The sequence below is a fragment of the Mus musculus genome, chromosome 4 (assembly GCF_000001635.26).
Source record: "Mus musculus strain C57BL/6J chromosome 4, GRCm38.p6 C57BL/6J".
Lineage (NCBI taxonomy): Eukaryota > Metazoa > Chordata > Mammalia > Rodentia > Muridae > Mus > Mus musculus.
In genome coordinates, this window is record NC_000070.6 from 135,710,796 (window position 1) to 135,728,119 (window position 17,324).

A 17,324-nucleotide genomic window follows, 5' to 3' on the forward strand; every position below is an offset into this window, starting at 1 on the left:
ATAATGTAAATATCTGTGATCCCCCCATCACCCCCGGCCCCCCACCCCCGTTTCTCTTCTCCCTTTTGCTCTGCACTCCCCCACCCCCCACCCCGCTCACTCCAGGCCCAGCTCAATCCAGTCCATAGGTTTTTAAAATTTGTTTCTCATTACGGATGGTTGTGAGCCACCTTGTGCTTGCTGGGATTTGAACTCATGACTTCCAGGAGAATCATCAGTGCTCTTAACTGCCTAGCCATCACACCAGCCCATATCTGTGTTTTTCAATGGTCTTAAGTGACCCACAAAGAGTCTGAGACCCACAGGTTAAGAACCACTGCCCTAGAGTTTGATAGCTCTGATCTTGAAGCCAGTGGAAGCATGGGATTCTGGGCCCTGGGCATGTTCATTTACCTGTCCCTCCTCGAGGCCAAGAACTCTGAATTTTCAGCCCAGGGGTGTACATGATATCCAACAGCAACATTCCTCGATAGAGGTGGTTTAAAGGAAGCTTTGGAAATACAAAAACGGGTCCTTTGCCCATGCCAACCTCCGCTTCTTATATTCCCAACACTCTCGAGAGACACCCCCCAGCTAGAACACGCCCCGTGGATACAAAGAAGGAAATACATTGGTGTGTGGACAGCTCCAAGGGACATCAGACTCTTGTCTGGGTCAGACTCGGCAACAGTATCAACCATAAAGAAACTAAGAGTACACTCAACTGGTCAAAGTGTTGAGAATAGGTGTCGATTGAGCACTCAGCCCTAAATGAGACGCCTATGTCTGACCCTGCACCTGAGGCTCAGGGGACACCTGTAGAGACATGTGGAACCAGTATGAGAACTGGAGTGGGGAGGGGTGCTGTGTAAAGCTGTCTTTGCTGCGCAATGAACTCACCGCTGTGTAATGCCCTCGCTGCAACTCGAACTCATGGCAGCTTTGGTTACCTGCACAAGATGAATCCAGCAAGACCAGCCAGCAGGCAGCACTAAGTAGGTAATTAGCAGGAAGAGGAGGTGACAAGAAGAAGGTAGAGAGTTAGCTGGAAGTGCCCCAGGGACAAGTAGGGGCTTAGGGATGCATGCGACCAAGACACATTATTTACATGTATGAAATTGCCAAGGAATAAGTAAAAGTTTTTTTAAACAACAACATAAGGAGAAAGGTTTCAAAAGTTCAGCTGACCTTCTGGTGTCACACTGGTGAGTCTTCCTCCTAGAGCCTCTATCTCTGCCCGGAAGTTCTGCCTTCCCTCCTTGCTTGACTCAGCCTCTGTCTCTGCCCAGAAGTTCCCGGAAGCTCCACCTTCCCTCTTTGCTTCAGCCATTGGTCGTTGGATCTTTATTAAGCCATCAAAAGGCGAGGGAGGAAGACTGTTTACAAAATATGATACCAGTAGGGAGCTGTAAGACTGCTCAGCTTTCTGCCCGCACAGAAATCCACATTTGAATAGACAAAGACAACCTTTACACAGTACACAAAAAAGATCACCCAACACCATCTCTCCGGCCTTTACTGCTCTTCTTAAAATTTTAGTTTTTATATGATGCTCCCCTTCTTGCGTTTATCTGACTTTTTCTCCCAGTTCCCTGCCTCCTTCATGAATCACGTCTGTGGACGACTCAATACAATCGCACTGGGATCTCTTTTATTCAAGCTCAGGCTAACTCACAGTGACCCTTATGCAGCAGGACGGGCAGGTGAAACCCCAAGTCCTCAGCAGGACAAGGTTTTATAGGAAATGGTGAACAAGCGAGGGGGGGTTCTAGCTTGGCAAGCATCTAACTGAATGACTATTGTAAGCTGACAGGTGAGTACTCTGAAACGAAACCATGAGCAATCACAGTCTGAAAATACCTTTGAAACAATCAGACTAATCTTGATTGGCTGTTGCTAGGAAGTAGCTAGGGAGTAACTCTGGGGTACCGGCCAAGGACAAGCCATGGGGTCCTTCCTAGTACTCGGGTGCAGCTTGGGTTCAGCTGCAGGTCAAATTCTCGGGCTCTTTTTCTTTTAAGATGGAGGCCGATTCTGAGATGAAGAAGGTTTGGGCTCTCAAGTATACTCTACGGTTTCCCATGGTCACTGATGTGTTGGTAGTGGGCTGTCACCTACCTCATTGCTGCCATTACAATGGTTTGTTTTCCTCTCGCCATGTGCTGCTGGGAATTGAGCCTCCAACAGGAGGCTGCTCAGGGAGCTCCTCCCCAGAACTAAGTCTGTGCAAAGCATCTGATGCAAAATGCACAACACAGAAATGTAAGAAAGCAGAAAAGCCAGACAGCTGGCCCGCCCAGGAGCTCCTAGCTCCACAGCAGTTGAACTCAGACATCCTGAACTAGATCAAATGTCAGGTGAGCGATTCACAAGTTTCCTGGTAAAAAAAAAAAAAAAAACCTATAAGTGACCTGAAAGTGTGTAACACAGACAGGTGAGTCCTTCCCAGGCTGGGAGAGGAAAGTCCACAACACCTCCTCCATCCCTGATAGGTTCCCTTCCGCTTCACCTAGTGTATTGGTGACATATCCCTCTGGTTTATTAAATTTTTCATTTCCAAATTTTCTATTTTCCCTCCAAATCTCAATTTTCTTGCTGACTTTTTCTTCCATGTTGCTGACTTGCTCACTCATTTTTGCTGACAAGAAAGAAGCTGCAGACCAACTTCAAGACTAGTAATTTATTTTATCTTGTGTACGTGTGTATACCTCAGTGCATATCTGTCTGTGTATCGTGTGAGTGTGTGAGTGTGTGTGTGTGTGTGTGTGTGTGTGTGTGTGTGTGAGAGAGAGAGAGAGAGAGAGAGAGAGAGAGAGAGAGCAAGCCCAGGAAGGTCAGAAGAGGTTTCAGATCCCCTTAGAGCTGGAGTCATAAGAAGTTGTGAGCCTTTGACATTCTTTCAGACTGAGGAACTGAAGAGACGGCTCCGTGGGTAATGCATGAGGAAGAGAGTGTAGTGACAATTTTGGAGCCTCAGTTTCTTTGAAAAAACACAGAGACATTATAAGAAGACTGTGTTTTCATTTTAATCCCAGGTGTGGGATATGGGGCCGCCTCGGAGTGTTCGCAGCAGCTGACTATGATTTGCCTCGTGCTCTAGCGGAGCGTGACTTTGCCAGCTACAGATAGTTTCTGTGATTGTGTGATGTCTGGAATTCTGGGGAGTTTTCAGAGGTATGCTAGGGCCCCTGGGGGGTGGGGTGTTAGTTGGTGGGTTGTTGTTGGTGGTGGTCATGGTTTATTAAGTAGTCATGAACAAAGAAGAAACAAAAAATGAGATATCCTGACAGCAAAGATCAAACTTGCCCCAAGTAACTTAACACCCCATATCACCAGGAAGTAGTCTGCTGATACACCGCCCTCTTTCTGACCCCTGACTTTATTCAGGGATCTTTCTTCTTTCCTCTCTATCCTTTTCTTTTCCTCTCTCATCTAGTGTTACAGGATGAAAGAGTGGGGGAAAAAGGGTGGAGAAGGATGGAAGAAAGGAGAAGAACCCACAAAACAGCAAGGACTGGCTAAACCAGAGTTTGGGTCTCAGCACCCACATTAAAAGCCAGGCAGACATGGTGGCCCTTTGTAATCTCAGCACTCAGGAGGCAGAGACAGAGGATTCCCCGAGCAAGCTGGCCAGCTACACTAGCTCTGGGATAAATGAGAGACCCTGATTCAATAAAGAGAGATTTCGGAAGAGAGCTGATGTCAACTTCAGGCCTCCACATTTAAATATATGCAAGTGCACATGCTGCCACACACGTGTGAATAGGCACACGTGCACGCGCACACACAAAACGCATGCAAAAGTAAGTGACTAGGTGAACCAGTGGGGAAGCGGTTATCTGGGGCTTGCTTACTTAACAAACAGACTGAGATCCCGATGTCCTGTCTCAAATGGGTGAGTGTCCTCTGTCACACACTCTGGGTGGCAGGGGTTGGGGTGAGAGTGGGGTGTCAGCTGCTCAGTAATCACAACACAGGTGTGTGTGTGTGTGTGTGTGTGAGGGGGGAGACGACTCAAGATCTCAGACTGTGACCTGTAGCATAGCGTTGCCTGTACGACCCACAGCTCGCTCCATCATGACTGCATGCTGCCATCTTCCCTGAGCCTATTCCCGAGTCTGCCAAGTGATCTCATTTTCCCTTTAAAGAACCCAACCCCTAGTTCTCTCTCTATCTGACTGAATGAGTCAACCCTATGAGTCATTGCTCAGAAACAGCTTGGGACTCGGTCCAGCCCAGGAAGCAGGCTCCTCGGTGTAAGAAGGCACGTTTACAAAAAGTGCAGAGTCAGGTGTGGGTTTGTTTGTTTGTTTGTTTGTTTTGTTTTGTTTTGTTTGTTTTGCCCTCTGCTGCTTTGTGTGAATTAGAGGAAGAGAGAAGCATGGGCCAACCCCTGTCCTGGTGCATAAAACCATCAGCTGGGGGGGGGGGGGGCGAGCAGCCTCCTATCATGCTAGCTGATAATATTCCAGCCCCAGTTTCTCTGGGAAGCCAGATTCCTGTAGGGCTCTGTGACCCCACATTCCCATCTCTGAACCTTAAACCAAGCATCCCCCTTTCTAAATTTCAGCGTCTTACACTGTGGTTATGACCCCATAAGGGGGAGTCGCATCACTGAATGAAGAGAATTGCAAAAGCATTGGCAACAGTAGAGTTCTGCCATGCAATGTGTATTGGATCTGAGGCGTGTCCAGCTATGTTGCGTGTGTTGTTGCCTTGGCACCTGGCACCATGGATGCCGTCATGCCATACCAATGCCAGTAATCTCTGCTTGAAACATGTCGGGTCAGATATAAGTTATTAATTGTGGGGTTTACTTTGTAATCCTTCCTTTCTTTCTTTCTTTCTTTCTTTCTTTCTTTCTATAGCTGTGTGTCTTAGTTTGGGTTTTATTGCTGTGAGGAGGCACCATGACCACAGCAACTCTTTTTTTTTTTTTAATTTTTTTATTTGAGAATTGCTGTTATGTACAGACTTCATAAAAACACACACACACATATACTGGATATTTTCCATGACATAAGAGCTGGAAATAAAGTCTAAGGGCAATTAGAACTGAAAGTGTCCCACAGAAGTTCAAGGACGGCTCCTTCTTAAATGTCCTTGATCACCTCCTCCAGTTCTTCCTTTGTGAACATGTGGAAATTCTGACCAGGCTGCACCGTGGCTAGCTCGATGTTGGTTGCATTCAGCTTCTCCTCCATGACTTGCTTGAGGATGATGAGCGAGGACTTGATGGCCTCCTTTAGAGTCATAGACTTATGGTAAACTTCTTGCAAGGAGCTCTGAGCACCCTCAGAAGCAGAGCCAATTGCTCGAGCATCACACTGTACAAAGGTCCCAGATGGGTCCATGTGAAACAGTTGGGGTCCTTTCTCATCAACTCCTCCAAACAACAATGCTACTCCAAAGGGACGAGACATAGCACCTGGATCTGCATCTTCTTCTCCAAACTGCAGAGCCAGATTGGACACAGCCTGGGTCACACTCTTGACTGTCATTGTCTCATTATAGGTGAACCAGTGGTTCTGTGCCTCCACTCTGGCTTTATCAATTAAAGTTTTAGCATCAGCAATTAGCCTACTCATGGCACAACCTATATGAGCATCGATCTCTACAATCTTCTCAATGCTGCTAGGCTCCATTAGTGGGGAGGTAATTCTCTTCTCCACAGCTAGACATACACCCTCTGAGAATACACCCTCTGGATGCCAATGGCTGTAGAACCAAGCTTGATAGCCTCAATGGCATATTCCACTTGAAATAATCTTCCTTCAGGAGAAAAAGTATTCACACCCCTGTACTCGGACCGAGTGAGGAACATGGCGAGGACAGAAGGAGGCGGCAGTGGCTACGCGGGGTTCCCAAAGGCCACACGATTGAAAGCAGCACCCTAATCAACCACACCGCCACAGCACCAAGGAGCAACTCTTATAAAAGAAAACATTTCATTGAGGCTGGCTTACAGGTTCAGAGGTTTAGTCCATTATCATCATGGCAGGAACTATGGCAGCACACACAGGCAGACACGATACCGGAGGTGCCGAGAGTTGTACATTTTGATCCAAAGACAGCCAGGAGGAGACCATCTTCTACAGGCAACCAGGAGGAGACTGGAATTCCACACTGGACAGAGCTTAAGCATCGGAGACCTCAAATCCCACCTACACAGTGGCACACTTCCTTCAACAAGGCCACACACACTCCAATACGGCCACTCCCTATGGCCAAGCTTTCAAACACATGAACCTATGTGGGCCAAACCTATTCAAACCACCACACTATGACAGAAGTGTAGATGTCAGAGGACAACGTGAGGGAGTGGCTTCTCTCCTTCCACCGTATGGGTCCCAGGACTCAAACTTAGGTTGTCAAGCTTAGCTTAGTGGCAAGTTTCCTTACCTGTTAAGACATCTCGCTGGCCACATAATCCAGGGATTTTGTTTGTTTGTTTTAACTATATACTAGAAGTGTTCTACTCTTAGAGAAGCATAGTGGCCTAATTATGAGGAAAAGACTTGCAAGGACACCCAGAGGCCCATGTGCTGCAGGAGCTACTACAGGTGTAAGTATGTAATAGAGAGATGGACGAGAAAGAGAAGTGGCGCAATATTAGGAGAGGCAAAACTGGAACTAAGAGGGTGGAAAGGAACAGCCTGATGTGAGTGGTCTGCCCCGCCACCTGAGGCCATGGGGAAGTCCCTGCCTGTGCTGCCCCTGAGGGCAATGTCTGGATCTGTGGCCATGCAGCCCCAAGGGTCTGTGTCAGTGTCTGTGGCTCATATTTCCACTAAAGACCATGTGAATGTCCTACTCTAGGCTGCCTCCTGGGACCACGTTGATGCCCTAGGATGTGAAGAGCTGGCCCCACCTCTCACTGCTGTGGCACTCAGGAGAGTGGGCTCTGTACTTCACCTGGGCAGGACATTAGGGCTGGCCCTGATCGTGAAGGCACAGGTGAGCCAGCCCCAAGGGTGTGATCACAGGAGAGCTGGCCTTGCCCCTTACCAGGTGCAGCATTGAGTGAGGTACCCTGGGTAGTGTTGGTGAGTCGGCCCTCGTAGTGTGGGCTCAGGGAATCTGGCAGGCTCAACTACCACCCAGATGTGATCTAGGGCTTTGAGTAGGCCCATCCCACCAGCTACCTCATCTATGAACTTCTGGAGCATGTGAAAGGACCAGTCCTCCAGGTCCAAAGTTGCAGGATCGCCATGGCACAGGGCAACAACAGGACATCTGAGAGGAGTCCCTGTGAGGATCCAGTATTGATGGTGTAGCAGAAGCCAGAGGCCTTGAACCAGACCAATGATTGACTGCAATGAGCATTTGCAAGTAAAGATGTGTGGACAAAAGGGTGACGCTCTGGGATATGCTGTGACACAGTGCAGCTTCCTGACCCTGACTTGGTGGAGTTTATGCTTTGCTTAATTTTTTATTTTTGTTTTTTATTTTCCTTTGGTGGGAAGATTGCAAGGGAGGAGGGTGGATACAAAGAGACGGGAGATGAGTGGGATTGGGGTGCGTGATGTGAAACTCACAAAGAATCGATTAAAAAAGAAGGCTTACAGTGCTTTTCAAGCACCTTTTCTCAGCAGGTATGAAGTTGTCACATCTTTGGATCGTATCCTGTTAGAATACGAGAGGTTAAGACTCATTTGATTTGACTTGATTTGGTTTCTATGTAGTTGGTAGAGGTAGGTATGTGCTTGTGAGTGCAGGTGTCCACAGGGGCAGAAAACCACATCGGATCTCTGGAGTCAGAGTGCCTGGCAGTTCTGAGCTGCCCAACCCAAGTGCTGGGAACTGAACTCAGGTCCTCGGTGAGAGCAGCCATCGCTCCAGCCCCAGACTGCTTGGGTTTAATGATGATTAAATTGCTGATTTGACCTTCATTTTTAAAATGTTCATTAAAAATGTTAAAGAAACTTTGTCTTGTGAAAACTTCCTGAAATGCGCCCCCCCAAAAAAAACCCGTCTTGTAATTTTGTTCTATGTGCTTATGAAAGGTGATATTCTCAGCATTGACAATGATAAGTAAGTTGATTCTGACAAACACTGGAGGTGCTCTGGACCCTGTGGTAGCAAACACTTGACCAAGGTTTAATTATTTCTATAAAAATAAGCAAGCATGCTCATCTCATTAATATGCAAATTTACCCTTGTTTACTAAGGAACGTCAACAGTATGTATAGAGAGGGTTGCTTTTTAAAATGTCTCTGGGGGCTGGAGAGATGGCTCAGTGGTTAAGAGCACTGACTGCTCTTCTGAAGGTCCTGAGTTCAAATCCCAGAAGCCACATGGTGGCTCACAACCATCTGTAATGAGATCTGATGCCCTCTCCTGGAGTGTCTGAGGACAACTACAGTGTACTTACATATAAATAAATAAATCATTGAGCTGGAATGAGAAGGAAAAAAATTATAAAAATATCTCTATGGTTTTTCTATCAGTAAACTTTTAATGTGTATACCTATTACACACACACACACACACACACACACACACACCCCACACACATACTCACTCATGGTTATGTAAAATTTTCTCAGGAGGAAAGGGGTTGTGATAGTTTGTATATGCTTGACCCAGGGAGTGGCACTGTTGGGAGATGTGGCCTTGTTGGAGTAGGTGTGTCACTGTGCGTGTGGGCTCTCACCCTAGCTGCCTGGAAGTCAGTCTTCCACTAGCAGCCTTCAGATGGAGATGTAGAACTCTCAGCTCCTCCTGCACACCTGTCTAGATGCTGTCATGCTCTCACCTTGATAATAATGGACTGAACCTCTAAACCTGTAAGTCAGCCCCAATTAAATGTTGCCCTTTATAAGACTTGCATTGGTCATGGTGTCTGTTTACAGCAGTAAAATTCTAACTAAGGCAGGGGTCATAGGTGGGAAATTTTTAAGAAGATCCATTCTAAGTAATGATCCCACAGGAGACCTGATCAACAGGACTTAATAAGAGTGTCCCACCCCTGGACTTAGCCTCAGAAACTAAACCTGCCTACTTGACCTCCCAGATGAACTGTGTCACCATGCCCTTCACCAGAACTTTTACAAAAGTCCCTCCTAGTCCTTGGTTCCTCAACCATAACAAGGGTGTTCTAGTTAGGGTTACTATAGCTGGGATGAAACACTATGTGGTAGTTTGAATACGCTTGGCCCACAGGAAGTGGCACTATTAGGAGGTGTGGCCTTGTTGGAGGAAGTATGTCACTGTGCAGGTGAGCTTCGAGGTCCTAAGCTCAAGCTCTGCTCATTGCAGAAGAGGGACCTTCCTCCCGGCTGCCTTTGGATCAAGATGTAGAACTCTCAGCTCCTTCTCCAGCATCATGTCAGCTTGCATGATGCCATGCCTCCCACCTTGATGATAATGGACCGAACCTCTGAAACTGTAAGCCAGCCCCAGTTAAATGTTTGCCTTTATAAGATTTGATTTGGTCATGGTGTCTCTTCACAGCAATAAAATAAGATACGCTGTGACCAAAGTGACTGAGGAGGAAAGGGTTTTTATTTCAGTTACTTGTCCAAGTAACTGTCCTTCACTAAGGGAAGTCAGGACAGGAACCCAAACAGAGCAGGCACCTGGAGGCAGGAGCTGATGCAGAAACCATGGAAGGATGCTGCTTACTGACTTGCTCCTCCTGGCTTGCTTGGCCTGCTTTCTTTAGAACCCAGGACCACCAGCCCAGGGATGGCTCCACCCACAATGGGCTGGGCCCTCCACCATCAATCACTAGTTAAGAAAATGCCTCAGAGCTGGATCTTACGGAGACCTTTCCTCAGCTGAAGTTCTGTCCTTTCAGGTGACCCTACCTCGTGTCAAGTTGACATAAAACTAGCCAGGGGAAGGAGACAAGCACTCCCTGAGCCCGCTCCATCAAACACTGATCCAAGGCAAAAGCATAGCCATCAAGGACTACAGAGTTTCGTTTCCATGTTGTAGATGGAAAAGTTGAAGGGGGAAAGAGTAAGCAACCTACACACAAGAAGAGGGAGCGCCAGGTCTTGAACCTGGTCTGTCTGCATGGCCTCCCGCACTCATATGCACATTGCTCACCCACAGCAACACTGAAACAAAGCTGTTCAAGCCTCAAGGGACATTCAAGGCTTTCTAGCCCAAGCCTTCCTCACAAATGTAGTCACTGAGGCCGGCACATGGTCACCTAGAGACAGGTGCAGAAACTAACACCAGACTTCGAAGCTGGGGTATTGTCCTAGGGTTTTACTGCTGTGAACAGACACCATGACCAAGGCAAGTCTTATAAAGGACAACATTTAGTTGGGGCTGGCTTACAGGTTCAGAGGTTCAGTCCATTACCATCAAGGTGAGAAGATGGCAGCATCCAAGCAGGCATGGTGCAGGAGGAGCTGAAAGTTCTACATCGTCATCTGAAGGCTGCTAGTGGAAGACTGACTTCCAGGCAGCTAGGATGAAGGTCTTAAGCCCACCCCCACAGTGACACACCTACTCCAACAAGGCATGTCTCTTAATAGTGCCACTCCCTGGGCCAAGCATATACAAACCATCACAGGTGTTTATTTAGATGCTCTTGGTTGATGTAGGTCAGACTTGTACTTAGATTGCTATGAGTCAGATCGATAGGGTCTGATACCCCAGGTAGAAGTACAAAGGGTACCAAAGCCGCATGCCTGCACCTCATCTCTAGGAGTACCTCAGGTTCGATGATACCTTCTTTGTACTCACAAAGGCGCTGCTCTCTCTGATGTCTTGTTTCAGAAGAGGGGGTTCTGAGGTCTCTGGAAGCCAAGGAAAGACAGAAACACATCGTATTTCTGAATATTTGTAATTTTAGGACGTATTTTTATGTGTTTTGTTTTTGAGACAGGGTCTTATCATACAGCCCCTTCTGCCCTGGAACGAGAGTCCAGGCTGGTCTCAAACTCAAGATCTCATTGCCTCAGCCTCCCAAGTGCTGGGATAATGGGCACATGCCATCCAGCTAAGATAAGCCTTTTCTATAGCTGAGGGGTAAGGCTTTGAAAAGGACAAGCCATGGACTAGCTCCCCCGCCACACTCAGTCAATCAACAAACATTCCCGAGTATCTGCTCTGTGTCAGTCCCCACACAAAAGTGTACAGGACAGCACGTTTCAGGCCTCCTCCTAAGCACTAAGGGAACAGAAAATAGAGAGATGCTCTCTGGGCTCAGGAAACAGCATTTATAGCACGTGGCGACTCACATGGTGAAGCTGGGGGAAGATTTGAATTGTGAACAAGTGTTAGACAGGGAAAGGGAATGGAAAGGATATTCTGGGCTGTGGGAACATCTCACGCAAGTGCTCAGAGGTGAGATAATGAGAGGGGTAATAGAGACATCAGACAAAAGACAAGGGCTTTTCCTTACAGCCTGAGCTGGAGTCGGCAAAGAGAGTCAGCCATGCGTGGCTGATCCTGCTAGAAGATGGCAGGTACCTGTTTTCCTAGAGTTCAGCCAAAGGCTGTTTGCTGCTCTCAGGACACTTCCTGCCTAGGGACTAACGAAGCATTTGCTTCTAGAGACCCAGGAGTAAAAACATCCAGGGACCTCGTATAGAGCCAAACCTCACTTTATACCCTACAGCGAGAGAGATGTTTATCATATTAGGTAGCGCAACCTAAACTGGTTTTGTAGGGAGAGCTAGCTCCTTCAAGTGGGGAATCATGTCTCCCCTTTCAGCCCTCACTTCCTCTCTAAAACTGGTTGCACAGAAAGGGTTCTCCTGCATTCAGCAGCCTCTAAATATTTATAAATGGCTCCAGTATTCCCCCCACCCCTGCCCCAACTCTTCAATCGTGAGTGTGTCACATTGGCAAGTTATACTGTACAGTACCACGCGCGGGGTAGACTACAGTTCAGGGAGGACTTTTTTTTATTTACTTTTATTTTTTACGTATGTTTTCCCTGCCTGTATGCCTGTGCACCACATGCATGCAATGCCAGCACAGGCCAGAAGAGGGCATCAGATCTCCCAGAAATGAAGTTACAGATGGTTGTGAGCCAACAGGTGGTTACTGGGAACCAAAGCCAGGTCCTTTGCAACAGCAACAAATACCTCTAACCACTGAGCAATCTCTCTAGAGCCTCTGGAAGGATTTTTTTAACATGAGATCATTTGGGGGCTGAAATCGCCAATCATGTGCGCATTTAGAGGGGAGAAACGATCCCAGGTGGCTTCGGAGAAGTGAGAATTTGGCTAAGGGAGAGGAAATAGCATTCCAGGAAAGGCTCAGCACGGGCAAAGGCCCTTCTTGGCTGCTGTCCAGTAACCCTGAATTTTCCGTACAGACGTTAACTTGACTCCTCCTAGTGGTGGGCGTGAGAAATGTCCCCCGCAAGATCATTTGAACAGGGTCACTTGCTCCCCAGCTGACGTCGCTGTCTGTGGAGGTTTAGGTGGTGTGGCCTCCCTGGAGGAAGTACATCACTGGGGGTGGGCTTTAAGAGTTCATAGACTGGCCATACTTCCTGTTTGCTCTCGGCTTCTTATTCACAGTAAAGATGTGATGTCTCAGCTTCCTGCCGTTGTGCCTACCTGCTGCTTGTGACATTCCTCCCCACGTGATGGGCTCTTGTCCCTCTGGAACTGTGAGCTAAAATAAACTCTTTCTTCTATAAGTTGCTTCTGGTCACGGTGTTTTATCACAGCAGCAGAAAAGTAACTAAAACACTCCAATGAAACTTTAGAAAATGCAGCTGTGCCACAGGAAGAAAACAGAGTGACTTCTAAATCCACTGCCACCCAGAGGTAGTTCCATTTGCGTTTTCATGCCCTTCGAGGCTTCGGTTCTGTTGGTGAAAAGATGTGCTTTGCCAGGCTAGTGCTGTCTATGGGAGCTGTCTATGTGGCCTGGTGCTGGGTGCTGGGGTTGGGTGCTGGAGCTGAGTAGTGGGGCTAGGTGCTGGGGCTGAGTGCTGAGGGTGGGTGCTGGATGCTGTCTGTAGGGGCTGGGTGCTGGGGTTGGGTGTTGGGGCTGAGTGCTGGATCTGGGTGATGTCTGTGGTGCTGGGGCTGAGTGCTGAGGGTGGGTGCAGGGGCTGGGGGCTGTCTGTGGGGCCTGGTGCAGTCAGTGTGTGCTGGGGCTAGGTGCTATCTGTCGGGACTGGGTGCTGGGGTTGGCTGTTGGGGCTCAGTGCTGGGCCCGGGTGCTGGGTGCTGGGGCTGAGTGCTGAGGGTGGGTGCTGGGGCTGGGGGCTGTCCGTGCTGCTTCTCATTTCAGTGGTCAGCAAATCTCTACCAGGATGCAGATGTTTCCCACCACTGTTCTTGCAAAGTCTATGTTCGTCTTGTGTATTGGTTACTCTAACCATTGCTCAGACAAAATACCCAGCAAATGGGAGGAAGGACTCACAGTGGCTCCTACTGTGAGGGTGCCAGTCATCACGGTGGAGAGGGCATGGTGGTGGGAGCGAAGCAAGGACGATGAAAGCTGGAGTTCAGCTCTCTTTCTATTTCTTATTCAGTTGGGGCCCCCGCCCACAAAAAGGTGCCCACACTTAGGGTGGCTCTTCCCGACTCAGTTCATCCCATCCAGAAGCTCGCTCACAGGTGTGAGCAGTGGCTTGCTGCCACGGTGTCTTAGTTACTGTTCTGTTGCTGTGAGCAGACACCATGGCCACGGCAGCTCTTATAAAAACAAAGCATTTACTTGGGGCTGGCTTAGTTTTAGAGGGTTAGTTCATTGTCATCATGGTTGGGAGCACTGAGGTAAGCATGGTGCTGGGGCATAGCTAAGAGTTACATCCTGATCTACAAGCAGAGAGAGAGAGAGTCAGAGAGACAGAGACAGAGAGAGACAAAGAGAGATACAAAGACACAGAGGGAGAGACACACAGAAGAGACACATAGAGAGAAACAGAGAGACAGGGAGAGAGAGACAGACAGAGAAAGACAGAGCAAGAGAGACAGAGAGAGACACACACAGAGACACAGAGACACAGAGAGACAGGGAGAGAGTGTGTCTGGGCTTGGCATGGGTTTTTGAGAACTCAAAGCACACCCCCAGTGACATACTTCCTTCAACAGACCACACCTCCTAATCCTTCTAATCCTAACAAAGAGTTTCACTCCATGGTGATTAAGTGTTCAAATATCTGTCCTATGGGGCCATCCCCTTCCCCTATCACAGTGGGTTTAAATCCAACGAGGCTGACAATCAAGAGTAACCATTGCATCTTACTTTGGATGGAAACCATTATTTATTTAACCAAAGCCCCATTTTGAAACATTGAGTGCCATTTTGCTCTTGTGGGATCTCTCTCTCTCTCTCTCTCTCTCACACACACACACACACACACACACACAAGATAGTGTTTCAATTTTACTTTTTAAATTATGTTGTTGGTTTGTATGTGTGCTTGTGGGAGCCATGTGTGCCATGGCAGCTGAGTGTGGGGTTCAGTAGGAACTGCTGTGTTCTGTGTGAGTTGCTCCCAGGGATCCAGCTCAGGTTGTTTGGCTAGGTAGTAAGTGTCTTTCCCTGCAGAGCCCAAATTCCCTAACATTCTACTTCCTGATCTAGTTCGCCTTATGTTGCTGTGATGAAAACCATGACCAAAAGCAACCTGGGAAGGAAGGCAGCTGGTTCAGCTTACACTTCCAGGCCACAGCCTATCCCTGAAGTCCTGATCTGAGTTCTGAGTGCTGACTTCCTCACTGGCTCCTGCTCAGCTAGCTTGGCTTCCTCACACAACCCAGGCCCACCTGCCTAGGGATGGTGCTGCCCACAGTGGGCTGGGCTCTCCCATACCAATCATTATCCAAACCTATTTTTCACAGACATGGCTGCAGGCCAATCTGATCTGGGCAATTAATCCTTCAGCTGAGAATCCCTCAGATGATTCTAGGCTATGGCGAGCACACAGTCAATGGGACACCTGCCCTCATTCCTGCACAGACCTAGACAGAGCGAGAAAACATCAGATTCCTTCCTCTTCTGCACCACAGAAACCCCAAGGAAAGCCTTTCTGGCAGCTTGTCCTCTTGGCCAGTCATCTCGGCATACCACTGTCGCCTCTCACCATGGGTCTTCTTGGAACACTGTAACCCAGGCCTCAGGATGGAATCTTCCTACCCCAGCTTGTCCTTAAAGTCATTGAAGCCCCTTTCTATACCATAGTCCATTGCCAAGAGACTTTACTACAAAGGAGTTGGTTCTCAAGTGAAAAGAGACCGTGGGTCCCGTCATAACTAGGAAGCAGCCAGCATCCCCACAGAAAAGTGCTATCCCGCCCTTCCACCAATAGGAGAGGACAAAGGGGCCTGATACCTGTGTCCTCAGTTGTCTTTTGAGTTTTGTTTTGGTTGGCTGATTTTGGGTTTGTTTGTTTTGGTTTATTTTTTTTGTTTTTGGTTTGATTTGGGTTTGGTTTGGTTTGGTTTGTTGTTGTTGTTTGCTTTTGTTTGTTTTTGCATTGGTTTTGTTTGGTTGACTTTGTTTCATTTTGGTTTTGGTTTGGTTTGGTTGTTGTTTGGTTTTTGGTTTGTTGTGGTTTTGGTTTGGTTTGGTCAGTGTAACATAGAGTAGGGTCACTTGACAGGAGGGAATCTCAAGCATGGTAATAGCAACACCACCAGTGATTTTTCTCCATCAGGCGTGCCAGCAAGCTGCACCACTCTGTGGCTCCTGTGTCAGCTCCCACCTCCAGGTTTCTGCCCTGTGTGAGTTCCTACCTTGGCTTGCCTCAGTGCTGGGCTGCAACCTGTGAGCTATGAAACCCTTCCCACGGTGTTTTCAGCTTCGGTGGTTATCTCAGCACGGAGAACAAACTGGGACAGTACCAGGGCTGGAAAAACATGGTTGGAAGGATTCCAGAGGAGACACAGCCGCTGCTGGCGTGCCACCCAGTGGGGTCACAGTGAATGAGAAGCACCTGGCTTCTCCAGCGTGCATCCAGAGCCTCCCTCGGCCTCAGCCTATCAGGACGCAGCTGGCAATGCTGAGAAATGTCGTCTCTACAAATGATGGAGAGCAAAGATCTGGCTCTCGGGTTAGATACACTTGAGCAGAGCTTCAGTGCTCACGGTTATAACACAGAGAAGAAAACTAAGCCCAGGTTCCCATGGATCAGAACCCATTCCGCCTAAAACGCTGATCCCAGGGCCAAGGGCCCAGCTCAGTGTGACTTACTGCGTTCTCATGTGAAGTGAATTAGGTTGACCCGAACCTTGGCCTGGTTCTGCAGTTGATAATGGGGCCAGGCAAATGTGCTACAAAGCATGGACCTTTATCACATGCACCCTAAACCTAACCCAAATAGCTTCTTACATCATCTCCGGGGCCCGGCAACGAGGTCCACCCCGGTGTGCATGGACACTGATGTCCGGGACGGCTCTTCGAGGTGGCAGAGAGCTGGGGAAGCATTTTCCACCTTCATCCTCCAATCTAAAGTCCTGCCCCACTGCCTCCCCTCGAATGCGGCAGGAAGAATCCCCCTTTGTTAAGATTCCCTTTCTCTGTGTGCCTGCACATGCGCGTTTGTGTGAGCGGGCGCAGACTCCCGCGAGGAGCTTGGAGGACGCCATAAGCATCAGTACTAGCTCCCATTGTCTTTGAGACAGCATCACTTGGTGCCCACTGCTGCAAATGCAGGCTAGGAGAACCACCGCTCTCTAGAGATCCCCCTGTTTCTGCCTTCGATCCACTCACAGAAGTGCTGGGATTACAGACACTTGGACTTCACGTCCATCTGTCCAATCCACCTTCACTTAGGTTCTGAGGGTCTTCACACTTGCTTGAAAACACTCTACCCACTGAGTCATCTGGACTCCAGTCCCTCCCCGCACCCCCACCCCCTTTTATAGATTCTTTGTCCAAGATTCCGGCTGAAGATTGCCTGGGCCTCCCACCTCAGCAGCCTTGCCAGGAGGAGGCTGTTCCAACCACACTGCTCAGCCCCCGGGGAGGAAAAGGGCGCACTGAGCTCCCTGCAATTCCACCAGCGAGAATCAAGCCAAGAAGTCATTGTTGAAGGTATTCTCTTACTCATGTCCTGTTCTTTTCCTTGGGATAAATCCTCTTGTAATGGAATTATTAGGACAGACGATATGCAACACACCCGGGGCAGGCTTTGATATGAGCCAATTACGGACTGATAAGACTGCTCTTCGGCCTTGCCTTTCCTAACTCTCTGGTGCACGGCCGCACCACCAGGGGCCTTGGGATGAATCAGTCACCAGACCAGATAAACAAGCCCTTCCGCTGCTGGTGCCTTGTCTGCACCCAAGAAAGGAACCTCCCTTGGATCTCGCCCAGGTCCTGGAATTCCTCAGCACCCGACTAGGCACCTTTGTACCCCTGCCCCCACGAGCCCAGGTCTTACTCTGCTCTCCTCTCCCCGCCCTGGG

The 17,324-nt window shown here is 48.6% G+C and overlaps 1 pseudogene; it reads right to left on the reverse strand.

Moving 5' to 3' along the window:
• On the reverse strand, positions 4,933-5,903 carry Gm12989 (predicted gene 12989; annotated as a pseudogene).